The sequence below is a fragment of the Hyaena hyaena genome, unplaced genomic scaffold, assembly GCF_003009895.1.
Source record: "Hyaena hyaena isolate Hyena2069 unplaced genomic scaffold, ASM300989v1 scaffold_82, whole genome shotgun sequence".
NCBI classification, from domain to species: domain Eukaryota; kingdom Metazoa; phylum Chordata; class Mammalia; order Carnivora; family Hyaenidae; genus Hyaena; species Hyaena hyaena.
In genome coordinates, this window is record NW_024080713.1 from 1,220,568 (window position 1) to 1,242,747 (window position 22,180).

Consider the following 22,180-nt stretch of genomic DNA (forward strand, 5'->3'; position numbering starts at 1 on the left):
CTACTGTAGGCCTCACCTAACATCTTTTTTTTTTTTAATTTTTTTTTTAATGTTTTTATTTATTTCTAGGAGAGAGAGAGAGAGAGAGACAGCGTGAGCAGGGGAGGGTCAGAGAGAGAGGGAGTCACAGACTGAAACAGGCTCCAGGCTCTGAGCTGGCAGTCAGCACAGAGCCCGACGCGGGGTTCGAACCCACGAACCACGATATCATGACCTAAGCGAAAGTCGGACGCTTAACCGACTAAGCCACCCAGGCGCCCCATGGCCTCACCTAACATCTTAACTAGCATTCGGAAGGCAAACCAACTCCGCGTTAATAAAGGTCAAATAATCTAGTCTCACTGGGTCAATATTTATTTACTGAGTATCTACTACAGACCCCACCACCCCCTACTGTCCTTCGATGGGCCTGCTTCATTTCTTTATCTGCCTGGCTCCTCCCTGCAGGCATCTGTTTGTGACCTATGCCTTTTAAATTGTGAACTGTGTCAAGGTATGACCTATTCAATGAAAGATTAAGAAAAACTTTAAAATAACAAAACACAGTAAAACCATGCCTGCAGATTCTGGCTGGAAATGTGTGATCTGTGATTTAGACACATATTTCCTGAGAAATAGTTTAAGTTGCTCTGTGTGGAGAAAATCCTAAATCAAACTTACAAAAAGTTACAACAATTTCTTGAACTTGCTTTGCAGCCTCAGAAGGCTCTTAAACACAAATGCCTACGGAAGCCAGGGTGAAAGAAAGGCTGGGAGTGGACCTCGCAAAATAAAGGGTGCGACATCAAGCAAAGGGGGCTGCAGAGACACATCCTCTGAGTGGTGCCACAATTCATAAAAGCCGGCTTGGTGAGGCTGGGTATTCTGTAACCTCAAGATAACGCTGGCAATGCTTTCAACGTTTAAAAATAAATACGGGGTTCAGACGGTTAAGCATCTGACTTGGGCTCCCATCACGATTTCCCGGTTCATGAGTTGAAGCACCGCATCCATCAGGCTCTGCACTGACAGTGCCGAGCCTGCTTGGGATTCTCTCTCCCTCTCTCTCCCTGCCTCCCTCCCAACCTCTCCCTCGCTCCCTCCCCCCTCCCTCAAAATAAATAAACTTTAAAATAAACAAATAAATAAATAAGTCTGCAGGCCAATGAAACCACTTCTTCAGGCTAAAATTCAAACCAGGAATACCAGGAAATGTTTGCCTCAAGACTGAAGAGTTCCTCCCTCAGGCACTGCTGGTGGGAATGCAAACGGGTGCAGCCGCTGTGGAAAACAGTGTGGAGGTTCCTCAAAACATTAGAAACAGAACTACCATATGATCCAGAAATTGCACTACTGGGTATTTACCTGAATAATATGCAAACACTAATTTGAAAAGATGTGTGCACCCCTCTGTTTACTGCAGCACTGTTCACAAAAGCCAAATTATGGAAGCAGCCCAAGTGTCCATTGATAGAATGGATAAAGAAGAAGTGATATGCATGTGTGCGCGCGCGCACACACACACACACACACACACACACACACACACACACGGGAATATTACTCAGCCATAAAAAAGGAAGAAATCTCGCTGTTTGCAACAATATGAACAGATCTGGGGGGTAAAATGCCAGTGAAATAGGTTAGTCGGATAAAAACTAATACCATATGATGCCACTTATATGTGGAACTTAAGAGACAAAACAAATGAACAAAGAAAAAAAAAAAGAAACAAACCAAAAAACAGACTCAGCTACACAGAAGGCACTGATGGTTACCCGAGGGGCGGTGGGTGCAGGGATAGGTGCCACAGGTTAAGGGGATTAAGGGTCCACTGACCTGGTGAGGACTGTGTGATGGACAGGAGAGGTGACTCCGTACACTGTACACCTGAGACTAATGTACCACTGTATGTTAACTATACTAAAATTATCTTTTATTTTAAAAATTTAAAGATGATAAAAATATTAAGAGATCCTAAAGTTACCTAATAATCACGTGTGTTCCCTAGAATGAACGCAGAGGCCCAGGGGCACTGGGGACCTGGGACAAACCCCAGAGCCGCCTATAACACACCAGGCTCCTAGGGCCCCACGGATGTGTCACACACACTAAGCAAAAGACATCTGAGCCGGCCCCCAGCATAGGAGCTGGGGGCAGCTGGTGCAAGTTCGAGAGCAGTGAGCAGATCTGAGGTCAACAGACTGGGACAAGCCACAATCCTCCTAATTAATGCCACATTGTCAAGAAGATGGCTGAAGCCACGTTACTTTAAGATCTGCATGAAAAGGAGTTACCCAGTAACATAAGCTAATACTTTGGTGGTCTCCGTCGTATTCAGACTGGTGTCTGACATGAGTACACACACTAATTTAATACTTCAGCTGTTAGAAGTCAGGAAGAGGATTACCTTGCGAGGAGGGGGTTGAGGGGTACCTGGGGGACACAGTCGGTTAAGCGTCTGACTCTTGGTCTCGGCTCAGGTCATAATCTCATGGTTCATGAGATCAAGCCCCGCATGGGGCTATGCAGTGACAACAGAACCTGCTTGGTATTCTCTGTCTCCCTCTCTCTCTGCCCCTTCCCTGCTCGCACTTGCTCGCTCACTCTCTCTCTCTCTCAAAAATAAAACATTTTTTCAAAAAAGAGGGATTTGGGGAGAGGGGCACTTCTGGAAGGGGAGGTAATATTTCTTGATCTCAGTGTTGTTATATAGCTGTATTCAGTCTCAGCAAATTCATCAAGCTATATATACTTAAGAGTACTTTAGGGGCGCCTGCGTGGCTTAGTCGGTTAAGCGTCTGGCTTTCGCTTGGGTCATGATCTCGCAGTTCGTGGGTTTGAGCCCCGCGTCGGGCTGTGTGTGCTGACAGCTAGCTCAGAGCCTGGAGCCTGCTTCGGATTCTATGTCTCCCTCTCTCTCTGACCCTGCCCTGCTCACACTGTCTCTCTCTCTCTCTCCTAGAAATAAATAAAAATAAAAAAAAAAAAAGAGTACTTTAACATATCTCTGATATATAATAAATAACATAGGCTAATACATAATACTTTAAGCTACAAGTAAAAGGCGTAGAGATACATAAAATGTCAAAACCTGTATTTCTAACAAATTTCCAAAACCCTTAAAGCACTTCTAACAGATCCACCCAACACTCCAACTAAGCTGTCCAGTGAGTTTAAGCCACTTAGCTAAGCTATTCAAAAAGGGAAAGGTTGTCTATAATCTTCCTTCTAGACTTGCTAGCCTTCCAGAAGAGAATGTGCTTTGTGAGCCTTAATTTGTGTGATAAGATGAATTCTCTAAAAACCTGTATGAAAATCACCTCTGGAATCTGAATTATATTTAAATGCCTTAGGGGCCTCTTATCATCTAAAGACTATTTCACACAAGAATAATCACTTCCAAAGTATCTTCCAGGGCAGCTTCTCACCAACCCTTACTGCACTGTGGAAGGCAGAGGCAAACCAGCTCGCTGATCCCTGCCCTCCCCACTCCTCAGCACCCTCTCTTCCCAGGCTCAACCCACACCCTCTGATCAGATCCCCTCTCCTCCTTTGCTAAATTATCAGCACCGTATGATGTCCCCACCAACCTTCACCCTCACCCATCTCTGTCACCACAGTTACCTCCCCACCACTCCTTCACCCCCAAGGTCAAGTGCGCCTGTCCCTGCCCCACCTCACATCTTCATGAGTAACCTGAACCCAAATGTGGCATCACAGAATGCAGACTCAGAGGACCTTCCCACCACCCATGGCTCTGTCTCTCACCCTCTCCCCCTCCCTAAAATCTTCTCAGGGCACCTGGGTGGCTCAGTTAGTCAGGTCACGATCTCAAACTTCGTGGGTTCGAGCCCCGCGTCAGGATCTGCGCTGACAGCTCAGAGCCTAGAGCCTGTTTCAGTCTGTGACTCCCTCTCTCTCTGACCCTCCCCTGCTCACGCTGTCTCTCTCTTAGAAATAAATAAAACATTTAAAAACAAAAATTTTTTTTAATCTTTTCTCTCTCTCTCAGACATCAGGGGCTTTCGGTCCCTAGAACGTTTTCTCCTGAACCCTGCTGCCCCAAGCCCCTATTTCTCCTCTTTCTTTCCCTTTCCTTCCCTGGGCATTTCCTGGAATGCAGGAGTAGCAAGTCTCTCTTCTCTTCTCCTCACTAGGTTTACACTCACGTGGCTGGCCCCACGGACTGTTTATGTCACTCCCTGGCATTCTGGAAGCCACTCCTGAAATCAACGGCGCTGGCTCACACTATAAACCCACTTGTTAGATGATAACACTGCTTTCTCCAACTGATTTCAAGTACCACCAACTGAACAAGTCATTCCTCCGGAATCATTCAGGACTATCTGTGTTAATAAAATGCCAAGTTGGAGAATACCCCAGAACCCAGGTAAATTCAATACATCCTGAGGAGCAAACTATAAGAGAAAAGTCTAGAAGCCTGAACAATAGCCAGGACTTTGAAAGTGTTCAGGAAGTGATGTTAGCTACCTTTATAAATACTGCAGGGTATTGGGGCGCCTGGGTGGCTCAGTCGGTTGAGTGTCCAACTTCAGCTCAGGTCATGACCTCACGGTTCGTGGGTTCGAGCCCCGCATCGGGCTCTGTGCTGACAGCTAGCTCAGAGCCTGGAGCCTGCTTCAGATTCTGTGTCTCCCTCTCTCTCTGACCCTCCCCTGCTCACGCTGTCTCTCTCTCTCAGAAATACACACAAAAAAAATATATTGCAGGGTATAAATGCTTTGTTTCAATGAAACAATTTGGCACCACTGAGTAACTAATACATGTGGAAAGAACAGTTATCTAGAATCAGATAAACTGGGTCTAAGTCTCCACTAATACCGGGTTCATCAATCCTGTTCTCAAATGTTTTCATCTAGAAAATGAAAAAAAGAATACATGCTTCACAGGGTTGTTAGATTAAATGAGATATAATGCAAACTGATGCCTGGGCTCCACTGAGATTCTGAACTAACCTGTCTGGGTATAGGCTGGAATTTTACATTTTCTCAGTGATGTGTACAAGGTCAAGAGCCACTGAACAAAAATGTGGCAAGCTTTCAACACACGCCAGTTATTCGTATAATTAATAATTATATATGCCTAGAAGGGGCGCCTGCGTGGCTCGGTCAGTTACGCGTCCAAGTGGCTCAGGTCATGATCTCACGGTTTGTGGGTTCAAGCCCCGAGTCGGGCTCTGTGCTGACACCTTTGAGCCTGGAGCCTGCTTCGGAGTCTGTGTCTCCCTCTCTTCTGCCCCTCCCTTGCTCATGCTCTGTCTCTGTCTCTCAATAATAAATAAACGTTAAAAATAATATAATAATATGGCCTAGAAAAATAAGAATTCAGAGTTCTGGGGGTAAACAAGATTAGGCACATAAAAGAAATAAAGCTAAGGCAAGTGAGTATTTTAATAATCTAGAAGAAGCTTAAGTGAAAATGATTTGAGGGCACATAAGAACAAACATGCTTTCTTATTCCTGCTCTTCTCAGCAGTAACTTTTTTTAAAAAATGTAGTTTCCAGGAATAAATTAAGGGCTCTGTAATATCAAGTGGTGTTCATGAAGGTCACCCGTAGTTAAGCAGCAGGAAGTATAAATTGTTGATGTGAATTCCCAGGACCTGAAGATCCAACTAGCTGCTAATATAATAATCACCTAATGGGCCACTTTAAGAACTATTCATACTCTCATCTAAAAATTTATTTTTCAGCCACTCAAATTTGCACTTGGCATTAAAGACGCTAACACTTGCTCTTATCAGTTTTGTCACTTTGGATACTTTTAAGATTTTTTTTTTTTTTTTTTTGGATCCTGAAAAAATATTCTAGAAGGTTCTATGAGGCCTTTTTTTTTTAATGCTTATTTTTAAAATAAAGTGAGCAAGCACGTGCACACGAGTGGGGAAGGGGCAGAAAGAGAAGGAGACAGAGAATCCAAAGCAGATTCTGTGCCATCAGTGCAAAGCCCAAGGTGGGACTTGAACTCACAAACCATGATATCACGACCAGAGCCAAAGTCAGACACTCCACCAACAGTGCCACCCAGGCAACTAACTGTGTCACCCTTCCTACAGGAAAACATTGCCAAAAAAATAAATAAAATAAAATAAAAAAGAAAGACCCACAATGAACAAGCTGAAAAATCTACAACAAAAATGAACATAGGAAACAAAAGCAAGTGAGACAAAATGAGGGCAGCCACCTTAGGAAAGAACATAGTGCTAAATCCAAAAGGGAAAGCTATGGGATCCACATTCCCCAGAAGAGAATCAATGGAAATTTAATTACGAATTTTCACGTAATAAAATGTTAAAGCTCTTAACCTATTTCCCGTAATCCGTATAAATGTTCTCATCTATCTTCAACATGAAACAAATATACACAATGAAACAAAACATGGAACAAGCTCTTATTTCACACTTGCTGTGATCCGTCCATTCAAAAACACATTTTTTTCACATTCTAAGATACCTGAAATTAGGCTGCATTTCACTACCAACGGTGTGTCCCGGCTTAAGTGGCAGAGCTTTCGATTCATGATTTTTCTTTCTCAGAGGCACAAAAAATAAATGGTCCAGCACACTGTTGATGGCACCTTAGGTTCAATGAAATAGCATACTAGGAATCAGCAGTAATATAACTATGTGCAAGCTTTATGTTGGCAAGGAGCTAATAATCTAAGCAGGGAAACAAGATGGATACATAAAAATTTAGATTGATCATAATAAAAATTAGTTACTAATAAGGGCAAATGAATGAAGTAGACAGAAACTGCTATAAGAAGAAGCAGCAGAGGGCATTTGCACAGTTTTTCCTTAAGATATTATTTTTTTTTATAAAGTTTATTTATTCATTCTGAGAGAGGGACAGAGAGAGAGAGAATCCCAAGCAGGCTCCATACTGTCAGTACAGAGCTCCACACAGGGCTTGAACTCACAAACTGCAAGATTATGACCTAAGAGCTGGACTGAGACACTCAGGTGCCTCTAAGATTTTTTTTTAGGCTCTACACCCAACTTGGGGCTCGAATTCACAACCCTGAGATCAAGAGTCACACGCTCCACTGACTGAGCCAGCCAGACATCCTGCATCTGTCCAGTTTAATTCCATCACAGCACAGTCACAGAGTCTTTGGAGAGGCTGACGCCGCCACACAGATGAACAGGAAAGACCCCAAACGGTGTAGAGCCAGGACTCAGATGAAGTCCCTACACACAGGGCCTCCTCTCAAGTGCCCTCAGGTGGCTCTGCCTTCTCTTCTATAAACACTGACAGGCTCCTACTATGTGCCACAGACGGCACCTGATTTCTGGGATCTGGAGACACTGTCCCTGACCCCTGAGTTGCTCAGAATTAAAAACAGGACGGGGCGCCTGGGAGGCTCAGTCAGTTAAGCATCCGACTTCGGCTCAGGTCATGATCTCGTGGTTCATGGGTTCGAGCCCCGTGTTGGGCTCTGTGCTGACAGCTCAGAGCCTGGAGCCTGTTTCGGATTCTGTGTCTCCTCTCTCTGCCCCTCCCCTGCTCACGCTGTCTCTCTCTCTCAAAAATAAATAAATAAATAAAACATTTAAAAAAATAAAATAAAATAAAAACAGGACTGAAAATAAATCAGTACGGGAGCTGCAGTACGAGATGATAAATTCTGGAGACGGCTGCACAACAACGTGGATGTACTCAGAACCAATGCACAGTGCGCTCAAAAATGGTTACACGGTTAATCTTGTGTTATGTGTATTTACCACAACACCCAATCGATCAATCGGTCTCTAGTATGACAGGCAGTACACAGACAAGAAAACAGCTACAGCACAAAGGAAGGGCCACACTGAGGAACAGCAGAGGGGGCGCCCCAGCCCCCATCCCCTCACCTCCAGATGACACCATATCAGTGCCCAGAAAACAACACCCCCACATCCCCAGAGTGGCCGAGATTCCCAAAGCCACACACCCTCTGTCTGCTAGGCTCTGAATCTTTAAAAGTATGCGTAGGGTAGTGACGTTCTTCTGGGTAAACACCTGTTCACAAGGAGAGATGACACAGTACATCACCAGACAACGGGGCTGGGAAAAACAGCAGTCCTGGCCAGATACTCTCTTTCTGGAAAACAGCTCAACTGTACAAATCATAAATCTATTTTGCAAATCCCAACAGAGGGCATATTTTGAAACAGTTATTCCGGAATGCATTCTGGTTTACATACACACAGGGTTGTTGTTTTTTTTTTTTTCTTTTAAAGTCTATCCTTTTTGACCCAGTTATTCTCCCTCTGGAAACCCATCCTCAAGGAAATAACCAGAAGTTCAAACATCTATGTACAAAGGGGGTTCATCACAGCATCATATATAATGGCAAGAACAAGTAGCAATAAAGATACCAAACAATTTAAGAAAAAGATACCAAACCATTAAAGAATGACTTGGAAAATTCTGCTCTACAAAGGAATACTCCGCATTCAACAAAAACCATTTTCAAGAATATGTAATAGTATGAGAAATGTTTGCCAGGAAATAAAAATTACAAGATGCAAAATTATATAGATAGTGTGATCCCATTTTATGGGAAAAATGTCAAATCTATTATATGTACATGTATGTACATTTCCTAGAAGCCTGGAAAAATACATATCAAACTCTTCACAAAATTGTAAGATGGTAGGAATAAAGATGCTTATTTTCTTCCAAATATATTTCCATATTCTACAAAGTACATATAAATGAGTATTATTTGTCACCAGAGATAAATAAACTTCTCTTACCCCAGCACAGAAGGAATCAACATGCCAGGAACTCAGACTCAGATATTATTGAGTTTTACTTATCTACTTAATTCATTTATTTATTTATTTATTTATTTATTTATTTATTTAAAGGGCGCAAGTGAGGGGTGCCTGGGTGGCTTAGTCGGTTAAGCATCCGACTTTTGCTTAGGTCATGATCTCGTGGTTCGTGGGTTCGAGCCCCGCGTCGGGCTCTGTGCTGACTGCCAGCTCAAAGCCTGGAGCCTATTTCAGAGTCTGTGTCTCCCTCTCTCTCTGACCCTCCCCTGCTCATGCTGTCTCTCTCTCTCTCTCCTAGAAATAAATAAAAATATTAAAAAAAAAATAAAGGGTGCAAGTGAGTGAGGGGCAGAGAGAGAGGAAGAGAGTGGAAAAAAGAAAGAAGGAGCAAAAAAGAATCCCACACAGGCTCTGCATGGTCAGCATGGAGGTGAAGCAGGGCTCGAGCTCACCCAAAGTGGGCCTCAAACTCAAGGAACCATGAGATCATGACCTAAGCCAAAGTCAGATACTTAACAGACTGAGTCATGCAGGAGCCCCTACTGTTTTAAATGACAATCATCTCCAGGGATTCAAGTTAAGATGTACTTTCGAGGTTCAACCACATAGAGGTGACGGATTAAGATCTTCAAGAAAGAAGGGGGGGGGGAATGAAAAAGAATTCTGAATTATGATTCAGGTGGAGGAAACAGGTAAGATTTAGTGAAAAATAAAAGGAAGCCCAGCTTGGCACTGAGGAGGGCACTTGTTGGGATGAGCACTGGGTGTTTTATGTAAGTGATGAATCACGGGAATCTATCCCCAAAACCAAGAGCACACTGCACATACTGTGTTAGCCATTTTGACAATAAATTATATTAAAAAAAAAAAAAGGAAGCCCAGCTTTATGAAGTTCAGGTTACCAAACTCACCAAGTCATTATTTATTCTAGTTCATGTGATCACTTATACAATCATTCATCCTTTCATAGAATTATTTCAATCATCCATTTAATGATTTAACAAATGTTTACTGAGAGCCAGATACGGTGCTAGACGGCGAGGAGACAAGTACACATCTCTACCCTCCAGAAGCTTCCAATCTAGTTGAAAACAAGTATAGCACAGAGCAGCCAGTGCTATAATAGGGATGCACATAGAGGAAGGGTGTCTAACCTATTCTGGGATTTCTGGAAGGCTTCCTAGAGTATGGGATATCTGTCCCGCAATTTTTGAGGGAAGAGTAAAATCAGGCAAATGACAAGAAAGAGCACTCCGAGCAGAAGGAACAGCATGCACAAAGCACAGAGGCATAAAAGAATTCAACATGGTTTCCCTTATGGGAAATGACCATATGGCCAGGACAGTGCGGTAGGAGGAGAGGCAGAAAATGAGGCAGGAAAGGGGGGAGAAGCTTTCCCATTAACACAGGCAGACCGAGGACGATGAAGACTGAACAGGGAGATTGCCATCTGTGGCATCACATTGCCCTTCTGATCAAATGAACTTAGTGAACACACTAACGAGGACCAGAGCCAAGAGGCCTACAAAAAACACATGCAGAAATCCAAAGTCAATTTCTAAATCCTGACCAGCTACTTTGTTAAAGCATGTAACTCTGGACCCAACTCAGGCCCTAGATCATTTGCTGTCTCCTCTTTATCTCCATCGCCCCTCTACTCTCTCTCCTTTACCCACCTTCTGCTATTCAGTCTTTCTTCTGCTGCTCATTTTCTCTCCAAGCACCGGTGCACTCCACTATGGGCATGTACACGCTGTCTGTACTTCTGCATGTATCTCCATGTGTATATCCATATGTGCATCTTAGCACATACTGCTATTGACCTAGATACTTGTACACGCAATACTTCTTTATGCACTCATGTGTCTGCATATTTTGTATTTGTGAAAATGCCTAATTAATGCATATTTCTGCCTTTTCTCATCTTTGCATGAGTGTTTTCTCTGGATATTGATACACGTTTATCTCTGATGAACCTGCAGGCCTCACACATGCAGGCCATGGGAGCGACACTGGTTCAGGCACCCCAAGTCTTACCTTGGGGCACTGCCTCCACCATGGTTTATGATCTAGGAACGTCGGCTGCCCAAGCATGCCCATTCTCTCCTGGCCCAGGAATGGGCACCCATCCTAAGCCTCGGGCGCTCTCCCCAAAATATGAATCTTGACAGAATAATAAAAAGGCTAAAATTCATCCTGCTGGCTGTGCCCTGAAGGAACAGTCACCAATTCCTACAGTCTGGATCCTGAAGGTGCAGGCCCTGGGGCATCTTGTCAAGGCCACAGACGTAGAAATTGACGTACGTGTGTGCGTGTGTGTGTGTGTGTGTGTGTGTGTGTGTGAGAGAGAGAGAGAGAGAGAGAGAGAGAGAGAGAGAGAGAGATTATTTATGTAAGTTCCCAGCTGTAAAGTTCTATAACTCAGAAACTACAGTCTGTCACATACTTCCCATGATGACACCTTCGCCTGGGACTGTCATTTAAAACTGTACTTCTGCGGCGCCTGGGTGGCTCAGTTGGTTGAGAGTCCGACTTCGGCTCAGGTCATGATCTCACAGTTTGTGAGTTCAAGCCCCGTGTCGGGCTCTGTGCTGACAGATCAGAGCCTGGAGCCTGCTTCAGATTCTGTGTCTCCCTCTCTCTCTGCCCCTCCTCCACCCATGCTCTGTCTCTCTCTGTCTCAAAAATAAATTTAAAAACACTTTAAAAAATTACTTTAAATAATAAAAAACATTTAAATTTTTTTTAAAAAAACAACTAAAAGAATGCCACAAATCATGACCATGAACAACTAGAAAAAGAACCATGTACCCATTCACTCACTCGTTCACTTACTAGTCCCAGACACTGCATTGGGCACCTTGGAATAAAAAGATGATTCTAATGGGGTTCACACTATGGGGAAAATGGGAGTGAGGGATCGCGGTGCAGAGGCCCAAAATGCACAGGGCGAAAGGTCTTTACATTTATTTCCCATAAAAAGCCTGCAGTTAAAACCCAGATTTTATAAATGGAGAAAATATAATTATTGTTATGATCGCTTTTAACCCTGATGTTGGCTTTCAGTTATTTTAGCATGAAACGGGTCTTGAAAGTTTGGTTCCAAAATAAGATTTAAATTTATGTTAAGTTAGAGACATTAATTTTTCTTCATTAGAAGATCCATTAATAAATGTCTTTCCAGAATTACGTAAATTTTATGGTCCGAGAGTCATAAGTTACTTAAATTCGTAAGAGCTGACCTGCTGTGTGAAAGGGCACCCTCACTTGCAATGATCACAGAGCAACTGCAGGGAACCATGCCTCTGAATTAGACATGACCCTTCTTTAAACACTAGCCATCTTCCACAGCAAATCCCATGGCTGCACGGTTTTGAGTCAGTTCTCAGGACTACAGTGCAGGGATCAAGAAGACTACTGACCCCTTGGCACAGATAATATCTGGTCAGGTCCGAGGCTTCAGCTTATACCAAAGAACTTAATCCAAGATAGAGGAATTAAAGCAGGAATTAGAGTGATGTCCCCACTCCAACTGGTCGAAGGCTCACTGGGGCCACTGGGGTCCAGGAGAAACAGAATTTGTCCCCTGGAGCTTATCAGATAGTGCAATATGTCCAAAAATACAGACTAAGATGTTTCAAACACCAGCAAGGGGCTGAACCTCCCAGACACCCCGAGCTGGAGCCCAGGGTGCAATGGCAGGCATCTCACAGTTTATCTGGAACCTTCTGGGGTAAAGCTGTTCCTTCCATATTCAGTGTGCTTTTCTCAAGGAATGCTTTCTAAGGCACTATAGGACTAGCAGACATGTGGAGGTGCCTTCTGGATTTTCCAAAGAGATCAAGCTATTATGAAGATATACTCTTATGAATCAAAGTCTCTACGAATATGAGCGATAAACACGGAAATTGCAGAAGCACTACAGATCCCTCATGTGGGCAAAAAAAGGAGGTGGATGGGACACAAAGTACAGCCTCTTCTGAAAGTTCGTCATAGCCCCTCCCTGTGCAGTTCTGTGGACAGAGAGGCCCCTTGCCAGCCATGAGTACAGCCTGAAGAGCAGAAGCCATCTGCCCCTGGCTCTGATCCAGGAGGCAATCAATGCCCACATCCTGCGCCCCACCAAAAGAGAGTGGAGTCTCTTCCGGAAGCACATAAGACAGATAAAATCCCATTCTAAGTTGTCCTAGGAGCAGGCTCAAGACTGGACGTATGGCACTTGAAGGGTACCTTGAATAGGCATCCAGTGAAAGAGCCAAGAACATCTGTAAGGTCAACGCAGGGAGTCACTTGACACCCTTCCAGTCTATGATGGAAATGCTGCTGAGAACACTGGGGAATTCTCGTGAGACTGAGGCAGTCACAGCAGCTGGACAGAAAAAGAATCTAGGAGACTTTTATCATAGGTTCACAGAGCTGCTGTGGGATCAGCCCCACAGCGTACCTTCACTACCTGCCACAGACACTCTTCACAGGTCCAAGGGAGGGTGCTGAGCACACAAGTGGTCCTCACCTGCACAGGCCCTTAACCACTCAACAATCCTTTTAGAGTTTCCCGCTCTTCTCCTTCTGCTGTGATGCACAGATACTACAATCATCAACAACCTTTCATGGGGCCCGAAGTGCTCCTGCCGTATCCCACTTAAGTGATGCCCACAGCACCATCAAAAAGGAAAAAGAGACCATCGGACATTAGCTTCCTCAACAGCATGACCCTCCCACTCTCACCTGCACACCGCTCCTTCCCTCCCACCTGCCTCCATAGAAGAGGTGCCATCTGTCCTGCCCAAGGAGTCTGAATCCCTACTCCCACAATTACTAGCTGTGTGACCAGAGGCAAGTTACTTATCTCCTTGTATGATGCTGACTTCTTCATCTGTGAAAGGGAGTTAATGTCGGGGGCCATTTCTGAACTCACTAGTTGAGAAAACTCCTTGTGAGATTAAGGCAAGTTTGCATGGTCTCTTGCCGTCAGATGGAGACCAACATTCACCCCCCACTCAATTGTTTCTGCTTGCGCACCGATCCCCAAAGCACCCTGTTGACTGGTATTGAGAGTGACTTATTCCTTGATATGCTGATTGCACCTTGTGAAGGAAATTGTTGTAGCTTGGAAAAACGCTGATGCTTAGTAATCTGGAAATAGTGATCAGGACTGAGTAATCGATGACACAAAAAGGTCATTTACTACTTTCGGGTTTACGTTAATAAAATAATAACTCTGATACAGACTGATATACTATTCTTGGGCATGGATGACATTATAGGAGCTATAAGCCCTGTGGCTAATGTTTAGAGGGTTTCTTTTATGGTTATGGGAACAAACATTGCATTTCCTGAAAAACTTGTTTTTCTTAATACTTAAACAGGCTATCAATCCCTGATCACAAAGAACTAACTTTTGCCTTTAAAATGCTAAAAACACCCTGTTTATATTTGAATGCCACTTCTGGGCTTCTCCCCCATATACCTACGCATATCAATGTTCTGGAAAGTTTTTACTGATCAAAGAATTTATCATCAGAATGCCACTTCTGTGCCGTCCCCCAAACACTTAATCATAAAATAGAGTTGAGTCTCAGACAGAGAGGAGATGCCTGGCCGGTGACCAGAAACAATCTCGGGGCTCTCTCATCTCTCTCTCACCAACACCATACATCCTTCAGGGACCCCTGGACCTGCTGGAGCTGGACTCTGGCAAGTTAATAATTGTTTGTCAGGATTAAATAAATTAATACAATTAATACGTGTTGAGCACCTAGCAGAATGCCCAACATATGGGAAGTGTACATTAAATATTACTTAGCTGTTCTAATTAATGCCTATTGTTACTATCATTTATTCCTGTCCACGCTGAGAACTTGCTCCAGTAATTGTACCTTTCCATTTCCTCTTCATTTTCAACCATTTTGGGCTTGTAGTAGATAGTTCTAAAGGTGACAACCATCAGGGGCGCCTGGGTGGCTTAGTTGGTTAAGCGTCAGACTTTCCCTTAGGTCATGATCTCGCGGTTTGTGGGTTCGAGCCCCGCGTCGGGCTCTGTGCCTGGAGCCTGTTTCAGTCTGTGACTCCCTCTCTCTCTGACCCTCCCCTGCTCACGCTGTCTCTCTCTCTCTCTCCTAGAAATAAATAAAACATTTAAAAAAATAAAAAAATAAAGGTGACCACCATCAATTCATAAGTGTACGCTAATCCATCCATCAATGAGTAGCTCCTATTCCGTCCTGCCTCTTGAGTATGGGCTGGCCTTGTGACTTGTTCTGACCAACAATATACAAGAGCTAACATTCTGGCTGCTTCTTTTTACTTATTTTTTATTATATTTAAATCCAAGTTATTTAACATATAGTGTAATAATGATTTCAGGAACAGAATTTAGTGATTCATCACTTACATATAATACCCAGTGCTCATCCCAACAAGTACCCTCCTTAATGCCCATAACCCATGTACCCCATCCCCTCACCCAATACCCCTCCAGCAACCCTCAGTCTGTTCCTCTGTATTTCAGAGTCTCTTATGGTTTGTCCCCCTCTCTGTTTTTATCTTATTTTTTCTTTCTTTCCCCTATGATCATTTGTTAAGTTTCTCAAATTCCACATAGGAGTAAAATCATATGATATTTGTCTTTCACTGACTGCTTGACTTTGCTTAGCATAATACACTCTAGTTCCATCCAGGTTGTTGCAAATGGCAAGACTTCATTCTTTTTGATTGCCAAGTAATATTCCATTGTGTATATATACCACATTTTCTATATCCATTCATCAGTTGACGGACATTTGGACTCTTTCCAAAACCTTGGCTATTGTCAATAGTCTGGCTTCTTCTCTGGGTAACTTTCAAGCCCAGGATCTTAAAAGAACTGGCAGCTTCTGCTTCATCCCTCCTGGAAGCCAAATATGAAGTTGTACTACCCTAAGGCCAGTATGCTTGGAGAAAGCCCAACAGTCACATGAGAAGACAGAAGGCAGGCTCATAGAGGAACACCAAAAAATTGGACACATGGACACATGAGTGAACCCTCTTAAACCTTTCAGTCCAATCCCAGTACGAACCACCAGCAGCCAAATGAATGGCTACAATGGAGAAGAATCACCCATCTGAGCCTTGTCCAAATTCCTGACCCACAGAATCATGAGAAATAATAGATCATTATTGTTTTAAGCCATTCAGTTTGGGGGTAATTTGTTAATGCAGCAAGAGATGACTGAACAATGCTCACCTTCAGCACTAAAAGAATGCTCCAATCTTATATCCCATCTTAAAACAAATATTGCACACAGTTCCTTGATCCTTATTGCCTTCTCTGTATCATCACTGCATCCTCTAGTACGCACTGCCCGTGCTGTTGTATAGTTATTTACGTATAGGACCATCTCTCCTACTTGACTGGGTTCCTTGAGGGCCATGACTGACTGCCATATTTATCTTAGTATCCCAACATCTAGCACATGGTGGTGAGAGCTTAGAACATGTTAGCTGGCAAATGCACACATACATGCATGATGAATGGGACCACCATATAACTGGTCTACCTCTAACGGACATGCATTTTGGCACTGGAAACCGCAAGACAAAGATGGAATGGAAAAATTTCCAAAACTACACAAAATGCAAAAAATACAGCAAAGAGATAAAGGGACGTGTCAGCATGGCGGAGTCAGATTTGGGGGTTGTTTCCACAGCACAACTAACTTATCCTAACTGACAGATACATATTCTACATGTGGTTTTCCTCTCAGGAAGAACAGAACCCTGAATCGCAAAGAGGGAGAAGAGGAACTTGAGGCTCGTCAATGAGTAAAATCACTATGAACTGTGATGAAAAAAAAAAAAAAATAGAACAGCTTCAGGCCTAAGATTATTTAGAAGGTTAAGCTTTAATACCAGATCCAGGCAAGAACTCAAGGCTTTAATGTACTGTGTTTTATGATGAACTAGAAAGGCTCAAGGGGCTTATAAAACAATGGAAGCAGGACAATGAGGTGCAGTGGTTGAGCTCTGAACAAGGTATTTATTTTAAGGCATCAACTTATTCCCACCAAAATTTCAAAGTTAATGAGAAATTGATTTTAAACCAGTGGTATACACCGATTTATTAACAAAGAGAATGTATCACAACCACATGCTTTGCTGTCAGAAACAAACCACAGAAAAATAGTGTAGTTGAAACAAAGTAGAAATATTATCAAACCCACAACGATAGGATCCAGAACGCAAGAGAGGAAACGCAGTACAAAAATGTCACTTGGTATTAAGAAAAATGTTAATCTGGGGCGCCTGGGTGGCTTAGTCGGTTAAGCGGCCGACTTTCGCTTAGGTCCTGATCTCGCGGTTAGTGGGTTCGAGCCCCGCGTCCGGCTCTGTGCTGACTGCCAGCTCAGAGCCTGGAGCCTGTTTCAGTCTGTGACTCCCTCTCTCTCTGACCCTCCCCTGCTCACGCTATCTTTCTCTCTCTCTCCTAGAAATAAATAAAAATCTTTAAAAAAAAAAAAAAGAAAAGAAAAATGTTATTCTCCGTGCTGGAAGACAGGGACTACAGGCTCATAATATTAACTTTCTGAAACTTTTTATTTTTAAAATTTCTCATTTGTAATCTGCTGGAATCAAACAAAATAACACCTACACATAATGCTGTAACTTTCAAAAGCCTCTTCCTTCATTCCTCGTACCAATATGGTGAGCCTTTTATGTGAGACTTAAGGACCCTGGGAACAAGACCCGAGTGAAAAACATCATGCTTCTGGGGCGCTTTCTGTTAGCTGTTAAACAAACCTCTCTTACAGGACAGAAAGCGAGAACACCAACTCACCTCCAAGTCGCACTCAAAATAGAGACCCGGGCTCCGGAAAGCACCAATGAGCTGCCTCCGTTGCCTGCTAATACCGACCAATCAGGACAAGGCCCTTCCAACCAATCGGGGCAAGGGAACCGTCTCTATACAAGCAGAGTCTCCTCTGCTCGGTCAGGGCTGTGTCTCCCTTAGGCGCAAGCTGTAGCCACAGAAAAGCCCTGTGTGTGCCCTTGACTTTTGGGTCCGGCCTCATTTCTGTCGCTGTGTGGGGCCTTGGGCACGCCTTCACGGCCAGGGCTTCGGACACAGGCAGGGGCCAGAGATGGCCCTGACTGCAGCGCTCTGTCCAAAGAGTTCGCTCTACCAAGCAAGCAAAACCTCTTGAGTAGACATTTTAATGGTTACAGATCATAGAGTCATTCTCTAGCATGGACCCGGACCAAAGGAAACCCTGCTGGGGGGTGCAAGTCCCTGCCTCAGGGGTCGGAAGGTTCTTACTAGCTGTGTGGCCTTAAGCAAGCTAGTGAACCTCTCTGATCCTTATCACCCTCACCTGTGAAATGGGGGTAATAAAAGCACCTACCTCCTGGAGATACTGTATAGATTAAAAAAGATACACTGTGCCTGGCACAATGTTTGGCACATGGCTAGCACTAATTGTTGGGTATTGTTCATTATCCCCAGGTCGGCCCTGAGAGTTCTACAGGATAGAAGCAGAGAAAGGACGGCAAAGGGGGCCTCAGCTGACAGGCCCGAATACCAATTAGTAATCAAAGAAATGCAACTGTAAAGGAGATACTGGTTACCTATGAGTTGGGCAAAGATAATAAAGATGGGTAATAGCCTGTATGATGGAGGCTGTAGAAGCAAAACCCGCACTCTGAATCATTGCTAGAGAGAATGTAGACCGCTTCAACCTTTCTAGAGAGCAATTTGGCAATATGTATCAAATGTCAATATACGAACACTGCCTAGTCCAGCAATTCTATTTCTGGGAATCTATCCTATAAGGAAATAATTAGAAAAGTATGTAAAGACGGATACACAAAGATGCTCATAGCACTGTCGTTTGTCACAGCAAAAGCTGAAAGCAACGGAATTACCCAGGAACGCAGAACAGGTTAAATAAAGTACGGAACATCCACAGCGTCGAACAAAATCATAATGTGGATCTACATTTCCTGAAAACGTAAAGATTCTATGATAAAGTGTGAAGTGCAAAAAAGCAAGTTAGCAAACAACATGGCGAGGACGATACCATTACTTTGCATGGCTGTGGATGTGCTTATATGTGTGAAGAAGCAGCCTGAAAAGAGAAACACCAAAATGTCATAATGGTTATCTCTGAGTGATTTTCACTTTCTAACTTACATCTTTCTGTACCATCTGAATTCATTCAATGTGCAATGAATTTTACATTTTAAGCTTCATCATATCACTCTCTGCTCAAAACCCGCCCACTGCTTCCCACCTCACCCGGAGTAATGCCCAAGCCCTTAGAAGGGCCCATGAAGCTCCATCCCAGCACCCACTTCCTCCACCCCCAGCACCTACCTGAGCACCTGCTGATCCCCACCCACACCTACTCATCCTTGAGCATTCGGGCCTCTTCCCCAACCCCCAACATCAGGCACACTCCTGCCTTTATGCTGGCAACTTCCTCTGCTGGGGACACTGTTTCCCTAAATACCTGCTTGGCTCACGCCCTTAGCCCCTTCAAATCTTTGATTATATGCCATTATGATGCCTGAACCGTGTCCTCCCCAAATTCGTACGTTGGAGTCCCAGCCCCCAATACCTCAGAATGTGACCTTATGTAATTCGTTAAGATGAGGTCATACTGGAATAGAAGGATGGCCCCTAATCCAATAGGACTGTCCCTATGAAAAGGGGAAATCTGAACACAGGCGTGCACACAGGGAGAAGGCGACATGAAGGTCGGAGTGGTATGCTCACAAGCCAAGGAACTACGAGAAGCTAGGGGAGAAGTCTGGAAGAGGCCCCTCCTTAGCGCCTGCGGAGCGAGCATGGCCCTGCGGACCTAGATCTGGGACTTCCAGCCTTCGGAACCATGTGCCAGAAAACTATTGGGAAAGCACTCAGTTTGTGGCATTTTGTTCCAGCAGACCCTAACAAGCTAACAGACTCCCATTCTCAGTGAGGCCTCCCCAAGCACCCAGATTAAAACTTCAATTCCTCACTCCCAGGCCCTTTTCTGCTCCATTCCTTCCTGCGCTTATCACATAGTAACACAGCGTACAGCCAACCTGATGTATCCCAAGGGCCCGCCACGGTGGGCAGTCACTCAGGGAAGATCTGAAAACTAAATGAGCCAACACCGCAGAGGGACAGGTGAAGTCGGCCCCGATGAAGCCTGCCGTCTAGTGAGACAGAGAATAAACAGACATACAAGATGGGGATAAGCCCCATGGAGAAAAAGCAGAGTCAGGAGCAAGGAATTATGAAGAAGGTTACTGTATTTTTAAAACTTAGTGAGAGAAAGCCTCTCTGACCGCATGAGATCTGAGCAGACCTGAAGGAAGCGGTGCAGTAAACCATGCAGATAATATCGGAGATAAGAATGTTCTAGGCAGAGGGAACAGGACATACACATTATTGCAATGAACACATATTCTTTTTATAATGAGGGGAAAAAACAACAAAGCTACTGTAATCCTGAAAATGCATAAAAATATTTAAAAGCCCCATTCCAGGGGCGGCTTCGACTCAGGTCATGATCTCGCGGTTCATGAGTTCAAGCCCTGCATCGGGGCTGTCTGCTGTCAGCACAGAGCCTGCTTAAATCCTCCGTCCCCTCTCTGTGCCCCTCCTGTGCTGAAATTCTCTCTCCCAAAAATAAATAAAATATTTAAAAATAAATAAATAAATAAATAAATAAATAAATGCCCCAGTCCAAGGACTAGGAAGAAGAACCTGATTTCACAAATTCCTAAGACTCTATTCAGCCTCTATTTAGGCCCAGGTCAAAAATCCAACCCCAGCCCCAGGCCAGCCCCCTATCCCATCCTCCATCAAACAGCTGCCCAGGAGAAAAACATTCAATAATATAAAGACAGTGCCATGAGGTGAGATGAAGTGAAAGGTAAAGGATGGGGTGAAATGTGAGGTGAAACATGAGGTGTGAGTTAAAGGGTGATCTGAGGGGAGAGGTGAGAGGAGAGGTGATGGGTGAGGTGAGAGGGGAGATGAGGGGTGATGAGTGAGGTGAGAAGTGAGTTAAGGGGTAAGGTAAAAGGTAAAGGGTGAGGTGAGAGGTAAAAGGTGAGGACATGGGTGAGGGGAGAGGTAAAGGATGAGGTGAGAAGTGATGAGTGAGGGGAGAGGAAAAGGGTGAGGTAAGGGATAAGGTAAAGGGAGAGGTGAAGTGAGAGGTGATGGGTGAAGTGAGATGTAAAAGGAGAGGTGAGGTGAGAGGTGTTGGGTGAAGTGAGAGGTAAAGAGAGGTGAGGGAGGGGAGAGGCAAACGGTGAGGTGAGAGGTGAGGTGGGGGTGATGGGTGAGGGGAGAGGTGAGGGGTAATAGGTGAGGTAAGAGGTGACAAGTGATGTGGGAGGTAAAGGGAGAGGTGAGGTGAGAGGTGATGAGTTAGGTGAGAGGTAAAGGGAGAGGTGAGAGGTAAGGTGAGGGGTGATGGGTGAGGGGAGAGGTAAAGGGTTGAGGGGAAAGGTGGGGTGAGGGGAGAGGTAGAGGGTGAGGTGAGAGGTGATAGGTGATGTGGGAGGTAAAGGGAGAAGTGAGGTGAGAGGTGATGAGTGAGGTGAGAGGTAAAGGGAGAGGTGAGAGGTAAGGTGAGGGGAGATGGGTGAGGGGAGAGGTAAAGGGTGAGGTGAGAGGTGATAGGGGAGGTGAGAGGTGACGGGTGATGTGGGAGGTAAAGGGAGAAGTGAGGTGAGAGGTGATGAGTGAGGTGAGAGGTAAAGGGAGAGATGAGGTGATGGGTGGAGGGAGAGGGAGAGGTGAGAGGTGAGGGGTGATGGGTGAGGGGAGAAGAGTGAGGTGAGGGGAGAGGTAAAGGGTGAGGTGAGAGATAAGGTAGAGGGAGAGGTGAGGTGAGGGGTGATGGGTAAAGTGAGAGGTAAAGAGGTGAGAGGGAAAGAGGAGAGAGGGAAAGAGGTGAGAGGTGAGGTGAGGGGTGATGGATAAGGTGAGAGGTAAAGGGTGAGGCAAAGCAGTCCTGAGGCCAAGAGGCCTGAGATCCTAGCTGGTGCCACAAGCCAAGTGCAAGGGCTATGACCCCTCTCCTAGCTGACACTGACATGTCCCCTGCCCCAATCCAGATGTGGCCGCTGATGGTCTGCAGAAGCCCTTTCATCGTGACCTCAGCCCATCTGTGCCCATGGTGAACACCTGTTGCGTGCCCCTGTCCTGTCCCCAGACCCCTGTGCATTCACTTCTGCCACCCAACCAGCTAGTCCCCACCCGGCCTCACTTTGGGTTTTTTTTTTTTTTATTTTAGTTTTTTAAAAAAAGTATTAACCACTCACTTCTAAGTGTACAGTTCAGTAATGTTACATATGTTCACACTTGTGCGACCAATCTCCAGAACGCTTTTCATCTTGCGGAGCCCGTGAAGCACTAAGTCCCCTTCCCTCCTCCCC